Source organism: Macrotis lagotis, chromosome 6, assembly GCF_037893015.1.
Source record: "Macrotis lagotis isolate mMagLag1 chromosome 6, bilby.v1.9.chrom.fasta, whole genome shotgun sequence".
Lineage (NCBI taxonomy): Eukaryota > Metazoa > Chordata > Mammalia > Peramelemorphia > Peramelidae > Macrotis > Macrotis lagotis.
The window spans coordinates 121910869-121929812 of NC_133663.1; the positions used below are offsets into that span (position 1 = coordinate 121910869).

General features: G+C 33.0%; 1 pseudogene; it reads left to right on the forward strand.

Annotated features, from left to right (window-relative positions):
- Positions 1-2530: 2530 nt before the first annotated feature.
- On the forward strand, positions 2531-2632 carry LOC141492420 (U6atac minor spliceosomal RNA; annotated as a pseudogene).
- The last annotated feature ends 16312 nt before the right edge of the window (positions 2633-18944 follow it).

The window sequence follows — 18944 nt, forward strand, 5'->3', positions numbered from 1 at the left end:
GATAAAGGATGCCAAGTAATTCTCCTACCTACCTTTTTCCTCCTTTGTTTCTATATGATGCCTTTGAAACCAAGAAGAGATAAGCAGAGTCACTAGAACGGAGCTTCCCTAATTTTGATATGAAAACAATAAGAGGTACAAACTAAAAAGAACTACTTCTGTTAGTCCCAGAAAGCAGAATTTGTTCTAATGGATGAAAGATCCAGAAAGATAGATTATAAGGAAAATAATCCTAACAAGTAGAATTATTCCCAAAAAGAATTGGCCATTTTGGTAAATAGTGAGCTCACTATCACTAGTTATGCTTTCTAAGAGACTAGATGGTTCACTTGAATGAATATATATATATATATATATATATATATATATATATATATATATATATATGATTAATTATTGTTAGGCATTGCACTTGACTAACTCCAAAATTCTTTGATGATTAAGTTATTCTTTTGTAATGGAGATGACAGAATTCTGTGACAATTTTATAGGAGATTTAAGAATTAGGTCTGGCTATGTGCTCAATTTTTTACCTAAGGATAAATAACACTTTGAATTAAATCAGAAATTAAGTATGTTTTTTTTAATTTTTGCAAAGCTATGGAGTTAAGTGCCTTGACCAAAATCACACAGCTAGCAAGAATCAAATAACTGATGTCAAATTTGAACTCAGATCTTCCTGACTCCAGGGCTGGTACTCTATCCAACATGCCATAATATTTTTTTTTTTTATATACAAAGAAATGATCTACAATGGGAAAAGTAACAATGAAAAAACATGCAATCCAGAGGAGAGGGGCATAGAATAATACTGGATAGTAAAAGTGGTTTTACTTATTGTATAGAATTGCTATTATCAAACGACATAATATCTGATTTTATCTTTATAAGCCTAGTATTCAAGTTTAGGGATTTGTACACAAAAGGAATGCAAGTATCATGAGGGCAGAGAATATTTCACTTGTTTTCTTTGTATCCCCAGCTTCTACCACAGAACCTAACATCTGGAAGACACAATGAATGTGCATTCAAATGATTATACATAGTAGTCCTTTCCCTTGTGTAACATTTTTAGAAAACCTTAGGAAAAATTAAAAACAAACAAATAAACAAACCAAAAATTCCCATGTTGCTTCATTGAACTAATGGAAAATAAAGGATTAGGTTCCCACAACCACCAAACATTAATCTTTTGGTAGAGTCTGCTAACAGTAAACTTTTCTACTTAAATTCTTTATAAGAAAATATTAATTCTGATAATTTTCATTTTTCCTAGTAAAGTAAACATGAAATAACTCATAAAGTAAAATACACAAAATTGTTGACATATAGATCATTTCCTCCTGATAATTCTCTAGAATTCTGAGACCTTTTGAGCTAACATATAGATAGATTGATGGATAAAGAGAGATAGATAAATAGATAGATAGATAGATAGATAGATAGATAGATAGATAGAAAGATAGATAATAAATGAATGAAACCATTGATTTTAGACACTATCATTTTTCAAAACAAATCAAATCTATAGTTCCACAGATACTGGACAGCAAATACAATTCTTAAAGCTAAAACATTTTTTAACCTTATTCTTTCCTTCAACTGTGTTACAAAGTAGTACAGGGTGTTGTACCTTATACAATAGTGCTGTCAACCTTTCCACCTTGGTTGCTCTCTAAAAACTAAGAGACAAGGTAGTGGGACCTTAGTCCTGCTATAGAAAGACTTTGATTGACAACTACCTTTGATTGATACTACCTTAAAGCTTGCACTATTCTTTGGGGGGAAATTACACCATAAAACTTGAGTAAGATGCAACATGTTCATGGGGAGCACTTTAAACTTAGAAGGAACAGGATTGGGGTCATCTAGGTGATGAAGAGAACCTGTCCTGGAGTCAGGAGTACCTGAGTTCAAATCCAGCCTCAGACACTTAATAATTACCTAGCTGTATGGCCTTGGGCAAGACACTTAACCCCATTTGCCTTGCAAAAACCTAAAAAAAAAAAAATGAACAGAATTAGTGAAGTGTTCTACAAACTTACCCATTGTGTCTGTCATTTTTTCCCTTCTGTCCATAACCAGAATGTATGAAGATGACAATGTGAAAGTGTAAATGAAATTATTAATAAAATCATCCAAATGCTTGGAATTACAAAAATTAAATGCACAAATGTGGACGACTGATTGTATTTGCTTCTTGTAGGCAGACACTGTTTTTGTCTTTCTTGGTATGTCCATAATGGTTTTTTTTGTCCTTCATTTTTGAAGAAGGTCAAATCAGGGAGATAATATCATGATGATCACGTGAATTAGATTTGCATGAGGGGATACTGTGCTAAGTCACCAGCCTCGCTTTGTCCTTTGGAACCAGTGGGATCTAGTGGACAGATATGAATCAGGATGACTGGAGGGGTTCTTGGATATGAGGCAATCAGAGTTAAGTGACTTACCCAGGGTCTCACAACTAGTAAGAGAAAAATGTATGAGGCCAGATTTGAACTCCTATCCTACTGATTCCAAGGCAAGTGCATTCCCCTTGATAGGGATGGAAGAGGTCTTAGTGATCCTTTACAATACATTTATGGTTAAGGCATTACCATCTACTCTGTGGCATCTAATCATGCTTTGTATGTCCAACATTTAACATAATGTCTAGAATGTAGAAATAAAATTAATGAAGGAATTTTATGTCAGGTTTTTTTTGGACTCAAATCTATTCATCTAGCCATGCTCCTGTTGAAATACAAGCCAGACTATGCTAAAAGTGTAAAACTGTAGGAGAAATAAAAAGTTCTAGGAAAGACTGGAGACAAGTGATAGAATACTTTTGGAGCTACTAGGAGATGTCACCAGAAGAGTGTTCAAAGATAAAAAGTTTTTAAAAAAAATTTTTTTAAACAAAAGTTTGTGTGTGTGTGTGTGTGTGTGTGTGTGTGTGTGTGTGTGTGTGTGTTTGAGTATCAGGAGTGGGAAAGGACACTGTTAAGCACAAGGAAATTTTATTTAGTAATAGGGATGGTATGAGAAAGCAGAGAACAAAAAGGGAAGGTTATTTGTCTAAGACTTGTAAAAATGAATTTGACTAGAAGTCTAAAAAAAAGGAATAATTAAGGACTTTTAGATTATAGTTGACCATAATAATTTAATTTCATTTAAGGAGTCTGGAACTTATTTGGTAAAAAGAGGGAAACCATTTAAGTGCTTTGAACAGAGGAATGGCATTATATAAGCTGCCAATGAGAAAGCTAACTCTAGTCACAATACGTAGGATGGATTGAAATTTCTAGAGGAAGAGGGAGGGCAGTGGGAGACTTTTACAGTAATCCAACTAAGAGCTAATAATGGACTCAACTAAAGTGATGATAATATATATTAAAAGGAAACTATAAGCAAACCCTTGATCACTAATGAGAGAATATAGTCAACAGAACTGAGCAGCTGATTGATGTGGGAGATGAGAGTAAAAATTAAGTGATTATTAGACTTTGATCTAGATTACTCTAAATAAATAGATGGATCCATATTTTTAATCTTATATGTATTACATATCACATATGTATGTATATACATATATGCATATATATATATATATATATATATATTAGTATTACAAATGACAACTCACTAATGCCTCCTCATCTCAATTGACTCTTTTCTAGTCTTCCCATAAGTTAATCACAGATATTTCTCTACTTTGCCTCAGCAGTCTTCGCACCCTGGAAGATCCCATCACCTTAGAGTTTTCTCACATTATAAAATACTTTCACCACTTTTTTTGATAGTCTAGTTTCTGCTAGAAACTCCATTTTAAGAAAGGGTCCATATCCATCATATTCACTCCTTTGTTAACTTTTTTGTCCCTCCTTCTGACTCATTAGGTTTCTTTCTCTATCATGTTCCCATAGCAGTACCTTCCTTGACCATTTTAGGTTTCTTTTCTGCATTGTCTTCCTCTGTTAGAATATAATTTCTCTGGACACAAAGATTGTCTTTCTTTTTTATTCTAATTGTATTCTAAGTTTGTTAGAATTGTATTTGGAACAAGGAAAACACATAACAAAAGCTGATTGACTTGGTTGAGAGCTTATGCAATGTGCTATTCATTTTCTAAAAAATTATTTAAGACAATGGGATTGTGACTTGTCCAAAATTACACAGCTAGGCAATTATTAACATCTGAGGTCAGGTTTGAACTCCTGACTCAAGGTCGGTGCTCTATCCACTGTACCACCTCGCTGCCCATGCTATTCACTTTCTCTGTATTGTCTTGACATCAAAACAGCAATCTTGGCACATTTGAGCTGTTCCCCCAAAATCTCTCCTTCTCTCTTTTTTTAAAGTTTTTTTTTTTTTGCAAGGCAATGGAGTTAAGTGGCTTGCCCAAACACAGCTAGGTAATTATTAAAGGTCTGAGGCCCGATTTGAACTCAGGGACTCCTGACTCCAGGACTGGTGCTCTATCCACTGTGCCACCTAGCTGCCCCAACTCCTTCACTCGTTTTTTTTTTTAGGTGTTTTTGCAAGACAAATGGGGTTAAATGGCTTGCCCAAGGCCACACAGCTAGGTAATTATTAAGTGTCTGAGACCGGATTTCAACCCAGGTACTTGTGACCAGGGCCGGTGCTTTATCCACTGCGCCACCTAGCCTCCCCCTCCTTCACTCTTGAAACATGGCCAATACATCTCATTTTTTTTAAACCCATACATTTTTCCTGATATAATTACTTCTATTTTTTTCTTTTAAGTTCTTTTTTTTGGTATATGCCACAACTTGCTGACACTCACTATGTTCCTCTTAATTGCCATCTGTAATATTTATTTTTAAAAAAAATCTTTGTAAAAACAATGATGAACCTTTTACTAGGATAAGTTTGAGGTCATTTCAGGAATATTACAATTTTCTGAAGAAAATCCATTCTACTCTCTTCCTCTTATTTAATTATAGGTTGTACTCACTGTTATTAACTGCTCAAGATATAGAAACTGATGGAGAAACTATTGTCTGACTGCACACAAGAATAAGGAAATATTCAGGAAAAAATAGGAAATATAAGAGGAGATGCATATTTTACAGAAATGATGAGCTTGGCTTTTGACAGGTTGAATTGAGGAAATGGCAATTACAGAAAGGTGGAGATGTATTAGACAGTTATATATTTAGGTTTAAAGTTCTGAGAGGTATTAGATTAAGGATATAGATTGGGGATTTTTTGTCATAGAGGTGATAATTAAAACAATGACAGCAGATATCAACACTAAGAAAGAAAGTATAATTAGAGAAGAGAATAAGCATTAAAAAGAGCCTTGGAAGATAGTCATGTTTTGACTAACTGCATTTCTGACAATGTTGGTTTGGATGGGGGTTGCATTATCTATAATGAATGTAGGTGTTAAGAATAAAGGGCTTAACTCCACCAGTCAAGGCATACCACCTGACAAGAGAAGTTGTAAGGTAACTCTGAATCTTTCTGTTCCTCTCACAGGACTCTCAAACAAGTACCTGCCATTCAACTTTGCTTTTCTTCTTTGTGGGTAGTATTTAATATTATATAGAAAATGGTTTTGCTATTCCACAAATCAGATCATGGTGTGACTCACATTCTAGCATCTCTTCCCTTCATCTTATACTTTATTAAAAATATGATTCTATACCATTTAATCAAACTATTAGTAGGAAAAATGATCTAGTTAACCTCAGTTTGCCCTGGTTGTGATATTCCTAGTGATTACAACAATTTCCTAGGAGCATTTAAGTCAAAAATCAAGAAGTTTGGTTTTCCCCTGATTGTTCCCAGTCCAGAAACAGCAAGTGCATCAAGGATTTTCCTTCAATGAAAATAAAACCCTTTTTTTTAGGTTGTCAGTACTTTGATAAGTTACAGAACCTTGGAGGGCTTAGTAAGGATTTTCAGACCGATGGCACATACATCATAAGGCATTCCCAACAAGGTCTGGTGAAGTCTTATGGTTAGAGATTGATGTCTCCTCCTATTAAATATATGCATATGAATTTGAACTCTGTCCTGTGCCACCAGAGTAACTGGAATGAAGAAAAGGTACCGACTCTTTCAGGGTTCCATTTGTTTATTCCCTGATCTCCATTAACTAGTTTGGTTCTGATTGAATACGCCAATGTGACATTGCTTAGCCCAATATCATATAGTTGTAAGTCTTCTTCTGTTAACACCTTTTCTACTCTTTATACTGTCAGAAAACCTTACAGAAAACTGAAAAGTCAAAAAATTTACCTAAGGACATTAAGCAGAATATGTCAGAGCAGAGCAGTAAGACCAGTACTCTAACCATTGGATCACATAGCTTGTCTTACGCTACCTTATGGTAAATAATATATAAGCAACAGCAAATAAAAATGGTGTGCATATGAAGACATAAAAATGTCATGCAAAATATAATAATGATAAGAACAGCAACAATAGCTAATTATAATGTGACAAGCATTGGATTAAGCATTTTACAATTATAATCTTATTTGATCCTTACAATTGATTGCTATTATTATTATTTCTGTTTTCTGGTTAAGGAAAGTGAAATAGACAGTTTAAGAGATTTTTCTAAGTTCATATGGTTATTAGGTGTCTATGGTTGGATTTGAACACATGTCTTCCTGGCTCTTCCAGTTCTGCACTATTCATTATTCCACCTTACTCATCTATTTTCTTTCTCTATCTTCTTACAATACATACATATATACATACATATACATATATGTGCATAACATTGTAGAGCAGAATTGTATATAGTACCCAACTACAAAGGTCAAAAATATCTGAATCATATCATTGTATGCTCTGAGAAATGTTTATGTAAGATGCTTCTTCATATGGATTTGATCACTATATGCAACTTGTATGATATCATATGTAGACATTGTATGAAATATGTGCCCTTGTTCTTTTATAATTCAGTGACATATGACAGAGCATAATGGCAAGAAAATACTATTGTATAGATAGAAGAGTATAAATTGTACAAAATGATATAGAAATTGGTGAAATACAAAACCTACTTTATATGTTTTACAACTTTGAGCTTCAATTTGCTTCATGGGTAAGTACTACTATTTCTCCTAGAGTAGATAAGTAAGTTAGGTCACTCCCCAAATAATCCTAATAGTCCTACTGTGACTTTTAGAGTTTAAAGATGGTCCAGGGATAATTAAAGCTCTATCACCAATTGACTAGACTGCTTGTTAATTTTAAGTTTATTCTTGGTCTAGCCTGATTTCAACATTCAGAGCCTAAAGGTTCAGTCCTGAGACTATGTTTGGTCCAAGCCAACTACAAATGTTTTTAGACTCTCTGGGTTATCTGTTATTAATGGATTGCAAGCTCAAAATTAATCAGCACTGTGACATGGCAGTGAAAATTGAAATTAAAATCTACAGTGCCCATAAAGAGAGGGAGGTAATGAGTCTACTCAACTATTCCCTAGTCAGATCACATCTATAGCAGTGTTGAGTTCTGGGTATTTCATTTTCAGGGAAAAATAAATCCAAGGGAGGTTAATGAGGATGCCATATAAGGATTGATTGAAGGAATTGTATGAGTTGGGAAAAAATAAAACTTGATAAAATTTGAAAAGTACATATTAATTGTCTTTAAGTATTTGGAAAACTCTCTTGCTTAGCCACAGAAAGAAGAGATATAGGTAATAGATAGAAATTGAAAAAAATCATATTTTTATAGGGAAAACAATTCCTGATAATTAGAACTACCTAAAAGGATAATGAACTATTTCAAGTAGTTACTTACCTTTGATTAGAAGTCTTCTGTATGACTGATTATTATGATATTGTCAGAGTTCTGCCAATCATCAATTGATTACATTCTTACAGACATGCACTGTACTGAGCCCTTGGTACTGTAACCCTAAATTAGGGATACAAATACAAAGAATGAAATGATCCCTACTTGAAATAAATTTGAATTCCAACATAGAAACAGTACTTATAAAATATATACAACAAAAGATCAGTTAATAAGTCAACCTAAATAATTAAAAAACATCTAAAGGAGTCAACTATCAGAGGGATCAAGAAAGGCTTTATGTCAAATATGCTTTCTGAGCTGCATCTTTGAGAGGAACTATCTGAGGAGGTAGTAAAGAGGGACTATAAAATGGAAGATGACCAAAGCAAAGGCGCAGAGATGAAAGATGGAGTTTTATGAGTGAAGTGAGACACAATCTGGTTTTGATACCTAAACCAGAAGTGCAAAAATAAAGAACATATAAACCAATTTCCTTAATGAATATGGATGTAAATTTTAAATAAAATACTAGCAAGGAGATTACAGCAATACATCACAAAAATTATATACTATGGTCAGGTAGGATTTATACCAGGAAGGTAGGACTGACTCAATATTAAGAAAACTATCAGTATAATTGGCATATCAATTAAAAAGCTAACAAAAATATGTCATTATATCAATAAATGCAGAAACACCCTTTAATAAATTACAATACCTATTCTTATTAAAATATTATAAACCATAGGAATCACTTGCACATTTCTTAAAGTGAGAAGTAGCATATATCAAAAAAATCAAAGTTTAGCAACAGAGTCAAAGTAAACATTCTACATATCTAATCTATTACCTGTTTTATTTGTTTGCTGTTTTTCTATGCAGGTCTTTTGGTTCATTAAGTCTAAACAGGACTATGGTTTCAAAGACCCGATTGTAATGTCTATGTCTACTCTCTCATCTGTTCTTGAGAAAATTGTTTCCATCATTCAAGAGTCATCTCATATGCTAATTTCTCTGTTAAGTCTTCCCTCATCTGTCTAAATTGACATTCTCTGTTATTGAATTCTTTTATCATTTGATACTCTCATTACATTCTACTCTGTTATATATATTAGACAGGATAATTTTTAGTTTTATATCTATGATTGCAACTTCCACCACCCTTACCACCACCATCATCATTATCACCATCACCATGACTGCTATTATTACTGATGTCATTTATATAGTGCTTTAAGTTTATAGAAATGCTTTATCTTCATTATTTCTCTCTGCCAGAAAGGTGCCTTTAGGAAAACTTGCTTTTTATAAAGAAGGAAATTCAGATTCAAATAAGGTGAGTTACCTTTCCTTGGACCTCCAAGGTCTGAGGTAGTATCTGAACCCAAGTCTTCCTGACTCCATATACAGTTCTTTACCTTTTGCTACATGTTATTGAATTGTAAGATAGGGTAGGACAGAGAACAGAAACTATATTTTCATGCCCAGAAATCTTCCTTGCACAAAATAAGATTCATTAATTATTTATTGATTCATTCAAGCAATCAATGGAAGAAAAGAGAACTTGGAAAACTGCTTTGGTAACCTTAACAAGGCTGAAATATTGATGATCTCCTTTTTTTTTTTAAAGAATTCTCCAACTGAATTTTAGATGACATATTTGTCACTAGTGTTTTCCTTTATAAGTCCCCATTGGACTAAGAGAGTCTGTCTTTGAATGGAATAATGAAATCTGAGCTTACAAAGAGCTTATATAGCTTTCCATGGTATCTCTAGGGAATGTCTTATTGATTTTTGCTCACCTTGGCAGGGGGAGACCCTTAACTTATTCAATCTTCATTTTGAGAAGAGCAGAGAAATCCCAGTATTTTAATTCCCATAATGGATAGCAACAGACTAGTCATGTGAAAGGTGAAGTATCCAAGGTTAGTTTTTTTGATGAGTGACATATATTTTTACATATATTACATTTATACTATTTCCTAAAGTACTTTGAAAATTATAATAATAAGAAAATGAGATGGATATTTTTAACAAAAGATCAAAGGACAGGAATTTCTAAAAAAGAAATTGACTATGTCTTCATTTAGAAGTCATGTTGAGCAGATGTTTTAGACTGATTTTTAAAACTACCCACCAATAATAAGATTTTGCATATAATAAATATAGTCCTGTATTTTAAATAATCACAGAATAAAAATTAGAACTTTGAAATAATAAATTGTTTATTAGAAACTAATTTGGCTACCCATAGGAACTATATTTAAATAATAAATATAACATATCTGATAAGATAATAATGTTAGTTACACAAGTGCTTTGACATAAATATGCTACTGGGAGTAAAGGAAATACTCTAGTTCTTAGGAAGAAAGTCAAGGAAATCTCTTGAAATATGATTAAAATTTGAAGTTCCAGCAGCTAGCATAAGGTACCTTTTAAATGTCACTTGATCTCCCTAGTTCCAATTACCTTGATCCTCTCTAACTCATCCATCTTCCAGAATGGTACACAGGAAATTTGAACATCTCTTGCAGTGCTACTTCTCCAAGTCCTTGAACTACAGAGTTCCCCTGATGGTGAAATGATACTTTCACTCCCTCTCCTCTGCTTCTTTCCTCCTTCTAAAACTATTCTTTGACTTTACCTTGATCTATGGTCCCTCTTACAACATATTTCCTATAATTATCATTATATTCTACTTTGTAGTATATGTAATTTTTTTTGCATTTTAAAATCACATGCTTTGTGCATGTTAGATAAGGACATCAAATATATCTTTTTTTAAATGAACAGATGACTGGAGTGAATATACCCAGGAATGACCTTTTGCTTTCTTTTACTTTCTTTCTTTCTTTTTGCTTTTCTTCTAATAAATCCTGTTTGGAAGCATTTTTATGTAGTCACTTGCATAAAATGGAAACAGCATTATATTATAGATTGAAAGTTGACCTTACACTGAATAAAACCTGGGTTTAATCTGTGTGATCTTTAGCAAGTCTCTTATTTTTTCAGTGCCTTGGACAACTCTAAAAATGTCCTATTAATTTTGCACATGAATGTATTTCTTACCTCCCTTGCCTACATATCCAATTTGGATCCCATGTTCAGTCTTCTTTTCATTGATGACCTCCTGATAAAATATATCCTCATATACTGAAAATCTTACTACTTATGTATGCTAAGGTATTGTGAGTATTGGGAAATGGAAGAGATATCATAAAACTGGTTAAGAGTAAATGTTTCTCCAATTTTCAACAAAGGGAAGAGAATAATATCTGATAATCATAGGTCACGAGTTTAACTTTGACTTCAGATTGTCTCATTAAAGGGATCATGAACACATAAATTGTGTTGGTGAACATCTAAAGAGGGAAGCAATGATTATCAACAGGCAAATTTGATTTATCAAAGATAGGCCATGACAGATTAATCTTTCTTTTTGTCTTAAAGGTACAATGTCTTAGGCCAGAATTGAACATCAGAGAAGTAGCTGGGAGCCACTGATAAGGAACTTATTCTTCCCCTTAAGGATATAATTTTGGGCAAAGACTCAGACCTTTCAGATGAGTGGTTTTTCTGGAAGTAAGTAATCTCTATGAGAATCATATAAGAGCTGTCCTTTTCTACCTGCTTCTTGGTGTTTCCTCAGATTTGAAAAAAACAAACCCTTATCTAAGTGTGGTCCACCTCTAATTGGAATTGCTGAATGACTTTGCTTACTAAGATAAAGATATTTGAATCTGAGGTATTTGTGCTCATATGTGTCTTAATAATAATGTTTGATTATATATTTAAAAATCTATTTTATTGCATCAAAACAGAACAGATTTTTCATCTTAGCCTAAAAGGTCAACCATGGTCTAGCACAATAGCCTCAAGGTTCAGAAAAGGCAGAAAAACTGAGGGAAGCACACCCTGACCTTTTTAAGCAGCAGAAGAATAGCACATGTAGATCCATTGTTGTCCTTTGTTTTTTGTTTAAGATGTTTCAGTTGTTTCTGACTCTTTGTGACCTCCTGTGAGGGTTTTCTTGAAAAAGATATTGGAGGGAAAGCTAGGTGGCACAGTGAATAGAGCAGCAGCCCTGGAATCAGGAGGACTTGGAGTTCAAATATGATCTCAGACACTTAATAATTGCCTAACTGTGTGACTTTGGGCAAGTCACTTAACCCCATTGCTATAAATAAATAAAATTTAAGAAAATGATATTGGAGTTATTTGCCATTTTTTCTCCAGACGATTTTATTTTTTTAATTTTAAAATGTATTTATTTATTTTCATTCATTTGTACATGCATATTTCTAAGTTACAAAGTTTCTCCCTGAGTCCCTACTGGGTCACCTAGTTGCTCTCCTTTTCAGTGGTCTGACTCTCCCACTTTGCCACTTAGCTGCTCAACTTTTGCTGACTTTCTGTGATTCAGTTTGGAACAGATAAGTACCTCCCATTTTAGAGTAACATTGTCGTCAACCTCATAATTGTTTTTTATAAAAGTAAATCACACAAATGTTTATTTTAAAAATGCTATTTATCTGATTACGAAAGAGGTGAGATTTTGAAAATCCTTTATATTGCTTTATCTCTATGAATTATTCAAAGGTCCAGAAAAAGACTTTGAGACATTGAGTTGATTTTGTTGTTTCTCTTTTATCCATTTTCGTGTTTCTTGGGTTCATGAAGACCATAATTCAACTCTCACCTTATTGTATTAGCTGTGTGACATTGAGCAAATTACTTAACCTCTGTCTGCCTCAGTTTCCTCAATTATAAAATGAATATAGTACATACCTCCCAGGGTTATGGTAAGGATAAAATGAGATAATATTTGTAAAATGTTTACCTCAATGCCTGGTCCAGAATAGACATTTACTAAATACTTGTTCCCTTCCCCCTTCCCCTATGAAGTCATAACTCCACATCTTTGTTCCCCCTTTTAACTGTACCAAAATGTATAATTTCTGCTCTTCTTTTGCTGATTTCCTGTTCATCTCCAAAAGTCCAACTCAAATGCCACCTCCTTTGACCTGACTTTCCTGATTTTACCTTTAGTATTTATTTCTCCTCCTTAAGTATCATATCTAACTTTTTAATATCTCCCTATTACACTTATAATGAAATATAGTATATTATAATTATCTCTTTCTTTGTCTTCCTAGAATCTAAGTTTGATGAGGAAAGTGACAGTGGCGCAACCTCTTTTATTTCCTTGAGCACTTAGCATAGTTATCTGCAAAATGCAGGTGCTTAATACATGTTTGTGGGTTGATTAGTATAGAAATCTTGAAGTGGTACTATGAGACGAGAGAAGAAAATGGGATGCTGTTCTTGGAGGTGCCCTTTAATTCTCTAAAAGCACACAAAACAAATGTTATATAATATTTCTTTACTGCCCAAATAGCAGATATTCATAAAAATGACTCTTTTCAAATATTAATAACCATTCTTTTTGTTATTCATGAATATGAAATGACCCACAATAATATTAGGGTTAATGATTATAGTCATTTGTCTTTGAATCAGATGATTTGGGACCTGAGAGGTACACAATAGCTAAAATGCTAAGTCTATACTTGCTAGAATTAATTACAATGTTTTCTGTTAATAGTAATGCAGCAAAGAACTTTCTCTTTAAGAACTGCCCTCTCTGATTATGTCACTCAGTAATGTTATCTTTTGCTTTGTGAAGCATTTTTTGAACAATTTAAACCAGAACTATAGCCAAAGTAATATAAATAGAGTTGGTACTGTTGTTGCTGCTGTTGTTTAACCAGTCACCATATCCAGAAGGCATCATATTCTAGGGATACTGCTAGTAGGGGTACACTTCCTGTGCCCTTCTTTCTCCTCTCAATCCTGAATCACCAGTTCTCATTGAAGGCAGACAGGAAGAGTAACATGAATGTCACACTATTTGTATGAGTTATGAGCCTTCGTTGATTGTCCTTCCATTAAAATGAAAGTTTAACAACCTCCATAGCACTATATTCTGAGATCCTCCAGACTTTACCATCTTGCCTTGCATCTTAGCCCTCCTTATTTCTTTGTCACTGACTTCTGACCTGCCACTGTACCCTTAGGACTTACTATTTGCCTTTCCAGTTGCCTTATAGCTGAAATCACTTATTCATGTTTTCTCTCCCAATTAGAGTTGTTTTTTTATTAATTCCTTTACATTTAACCCAAATATATTTTCATGTAATAAATATCAAATGTTTCATTCATTTAGTTTACCACTCAGTCACTTTGAGTCCTTTAGAAATAAAGAAATCCCAGAAGTCAGCACCTAGCTAGCAAGAATAACTAATGAAAATAAGAAACAACCAAGTATTGCTTGGGTTGGTATAGTCTTCTTCCATGCTCTAGCTCCTTTGTGTTCTCATATTCCTATTAGTGGTTTCATTCTGCTTCTTAATGTTTCTGACTCTCTAGGATGGAATCGCATCCATGTCCTCCAATTGAAAGCTTACTTTATAGCATTTGCCCTGCATACCAAAAAACAGTCTTAGCTATAGATTTGCTCTATATCATCATGAAATAGACTTTATTCAACTTTCATTCAATTTCCTATTTCAAGCTGATAGCCTTCTGAGTGTGTAGGTAATGATGTTTATGGATAGATGCAACCTTGGTTTTGGAATCAGAGAACCTTGATTCAAACCCAGGCTCTGAGACTTAGTATCTGTGTGATCTTAGGCAATTCACTTATACCTCTGATCTCAGTATCCCCCTTTGTAAAATGAGAAGATTTTACTTTCAGGATTTCAAAGGATCCTTCCAGCTCTGATCTATGATCCAATGGAAGAATTATACATTTTTAGGGGTCAGTGGATTTGGTGTTTAGATACATAAACTCATTTGCTATGTTACAAATAATTTCAGGGATGCTATTTATTTCCTAACATGGAGGATTCACCTGGAGTAGTAATCATTGTTTTCTTACATGCAATTTATAAAGAGAGTTTCAGTTGCAATACACAGAGGAAAAGAAACTGGAATTTATACAATTAATATTGCTAAACATTGGAAAAATATAACCCATGAATTCTAATTTCATATAAGAATTTTTTTCTTCAATTACTTAAAAAAATATGGTGTTGGGAATGGAACAACTCTTATGCAGAATATGACGTTAGACATATTCCCTTTAAAATACCTTAACATGAAAACCAAAAGTAAGATAGACATTTACGAGATTTAGAGAAAAGAGAATATAGTCAGCAGAATGATTAGTGTTGAAAAGATCAAGAGTGCAAGGTATAGAAGGAATATATGAATATAGAAGAGATTATGAATAAGAAAAGGCATGGTTGGGCTACATTTATAAAACAAACAAATTCTTTTTGCTGCCTACTTGTTAATTATAGTTTTTAATGTTTTCCCATTGTTATCTCAGCCCCAGAAATATACACACCACCCACAAGTTATCAGGTAACTGCTGAATTGTCTTAGGATGAGGGCAAAAAAATCTGACAGAATTTTGGACATAGCTAGAAATAATATAGTCCTATAATGTAGGACTAGAGGAGAACCTAATGCTTGGATATTTCAATATATATCACTGATTCTCTTTAAAAAAAATTGGTGTCTTAACAGGTGATACTTTATTTAAATTGAGTGTGTTACTAGGATTAACTTGAATAGATTAATGAAATTTTAATCATAATATATGATTAAAATACAATAAGAGGGAAAATATGTTATTGGATAGCATATATGGCTAAATATACCTAACTGGCATTTTTTGTTTTATTTTCTTGTTATAGTGGTTTAGATCTGCTACTTCATCAATATATAGAATTCTGGGTATGGAAACTCCCTCCAATAGTTTAGACTCATTTACAATTTATAGTGTAATACAGTTATCTTTAGTGCTTAGAGACTGAATGTATTCCCTTTCTTCAAACAGCTATTATGTCTCATGGAAGGGGTTTTGACCTTCATTATAAGACTGATCCCATGATCATTTCATTACAATATTTTGTGTGTCTATGTGCATATATGATTATATATTTATAAATGAATGTATATATAGATATATGTATTTATGTGCATGTATATCTATCTATTCACCTATCTATCTATCTATCTACTTATCTATCTATCTAGGTTTGTATGTGGGTACTTACTTTATTATTTTGTTTTTCCAAGTATTTGATATCAGAAGAGCCAACTTTAACAAAGGAAAAGAACATGCTTTATAAGGTTAAAAATCCAAGTACTTTGGCATGCTCATTTATAAATAAGACAACTTCAAATACACTCATTTTATTGAACTCAAAGTTACTTGGAACTTTTTAAGTACTACAGAGTTACATTTAATGTATTCCCTCACATTTCAAAAACTAAAATTATTTCTGTTGACACAAATATAAATGGGAATTTTTTTGCTGTAATGAAAGTTCATTTCTATTTGTTTTAAGATGATGAAATGGAAAATGAAAAAGAAAACTAAAGAAAATATTGAATGAAGCAGGGGATGAAGAATAAGGTATACTGACCTTGAATAATAATAGAAGCTACATGTTAAATTAAGGTATTTTTCTCCTTGAAATATCTGATTTTTGCTTTGCATGGAAACAAAAGTAAATTTCATACCTTTATTTTCCTTGATGATTTGAGATAGTTCCAATTCATGGTTTCTTATCATTTTAATTTCCACAATGGAACATGAACATGTGAAGTTGGTAATTTCTACTTCATTAAGTTATATACCACATGTGAGATTTGAGGAAATGCAATTAGGAAGTTGTAGGCAAAGCAGTGCACTCAGATTGATAAATTCTCTTTTTCTGTTCCTTTATTCAACAAAGAAATTTTGATAAAAAAATCTCTCATGTATACATTTTCTTTTTAGCAATAGAATTTTCTCTTTAAATGGTTTCTATTTGTACTATATGTAGGACATCAATTTTAAAAATTAGAATGTAGATCCTAAAATCTATTCAATGTCAAAATTATACTTTATATTCCTTAATCTTATATGCTTAATATATATGCTTATATGTTTAATATTATTTTTCAAGATTCAAAAGATCATCCAGAATTTTGAATCTGGAAGATCTGAGTTCACATCCAGTCTGTATGACCCTGGATAACTCACTTAACCTTTGATCTCCTTAATCCACTGGAGAAGGAAAGGACTCCTACTCTGCCAAGAAAACCCAGTGGACAGGTAGCAGCATTTTATGGTCCATGGGAATTACTAAAAATCAGACATGATTGAATAACTGGAGACAAATAAACCCAAAATTTCAGAGACTGAACATTTGCAGAAAGATGGACTAAATTCAAATCCAAAATATAATTTATGATCATTATTAATCAAAGTCTTTTAATATAGCTCTTTTAAGTTACCTGCAAAAGTTGTTTCTTACTTAGAGTAAAACAGTCAGTCTACCCTTGGGTATTCATTCATTTAGCACTGGTCATGTGTCATACAACATGGTAAACAGTGGGGATACAAATAAATGCAAAAACAGTAGCCTTCTAAAGACTGGAATGAAGTGATAATATTTACATAATAAAGGAGATTCAGAGGGTATAAGTAGAGGGAAAACATTTCTTATGGGAAAGGCAGATCCAAAAGGATTCCTGAAGAAGGTGTGATTTGAACAGAATCTTAAATAAGCAATGGAAACTAAGGTGGTAGTGAATAGGGAAGAGCATTCCAGACTTAGGAAAACCAGTATAAAAGCAGGAATACTTAAAATGGTATTTGTGTTCCAAGAACTGTAAATAGACCAATGTAACTGCATCATAGAATAAAATAGAAAGGTGATTGATAGGTAGTATTGTGAATATGGTTCTGAAATCAGAAAGTCTTGAATTTGAAACTTTTCTGAATCTTTTTTTTGTTATTCAGCCACATACTAATAATGTAACCCTGGGCAAGTCATTAAACCTGTTTTAGACAGTTTCTTTATCTTTTAAGTGAGGGCAATAATAGTATCTACCTCACAAGGTTGTGGTAAAATAAAGTTAAATGAAATATGCACAATGCTTTGTATAACTAAAATGTTATAATAAACCCTTGCTTTTATTATAATAATTGATAATAGCAGAAGCAGCAGCAGCAGCAGTAGCTGCTGTCATAATAATAGTAGTCCTAATAGTAGTAGTAGTGCAAATCCAAGAAGAAAAGCAGGGGGAGTGGTCAAGTAATGAAGAAGAATAATTGATAAATGATTTTACACTTAATTATGAAGGAAATAGGAAGTCACAGACACTACTGAATAGGTAGTAATAATCTATTTTTTTTTTAGAAAAAGAGGGGACCTTTGACAGAAGAGTGTGATTGGTTTATAGTGAGGAGAGAAGGGTCATAAGTGAATCCATAGGAGTTGATGAGCTCACCAGATGAGATGAAGGTGAAAAAAGAAGTGGACCTAGAAGAGACTCTTGGGGGGAAACCATAGTTAGTAGGCTTAACATAGATTAAAAAAAGAGTGATAAGACAGACAGGATTAAAACCAGGAGAAAGCAATATAATGAAAAACTAGAGAAGAGAGAGTATCCAGGAGGAAAAGGTGACCAATAGTTTCAAATATTTCATTCTGGTAAAGAAATATGAGGGCTGAGAAATATAAAAAAAATTAGCAGTTAAGAGATAAAACTTTGGAAAAGGAAGATAAGTTGAATGATGAAGTTGGAAGTCAGAAAAAGAGAGAAATAAAGTGAAGGATCATGTATGCACATAGAAGTGTACTGTGACAAGGAAAAGGACCATTGAATTATGCCCAGATTAAAATCAAGAAAGAGATAGAAGAGGATATTTGGTTGAGAGGGAAAAAAATGAAGGTGGGGGAGGGGAAGGTTTTTGCTGATTGGCATACATTTCTTTTATTTTATTATTTTATTGTCAAAGTAAACTGTTCTGAGGGTTGGAGATGACATGAAAGGGACAGAGGAATCTTGAGGGAAAAGGAGTTTGGGGATAACTGCTGTGAAAAATGAATGTGATTAGAAAGAAAGAGAATATTTGGCAAAGAACATGGAGTAGAGAAATGAATGTCAGGATGAAAACCAATTAGAGGTTATAAGGCATGGGAAAAGGTGAAATGATTAAAGAATACTTTCAGATAAAAGGATTTTGGAGTTCATCAACAAGTATATGAAACTTTCCTTGATGATGTCATGATCAAGGCTGTGATTTTTTTTGTAGGTAATAT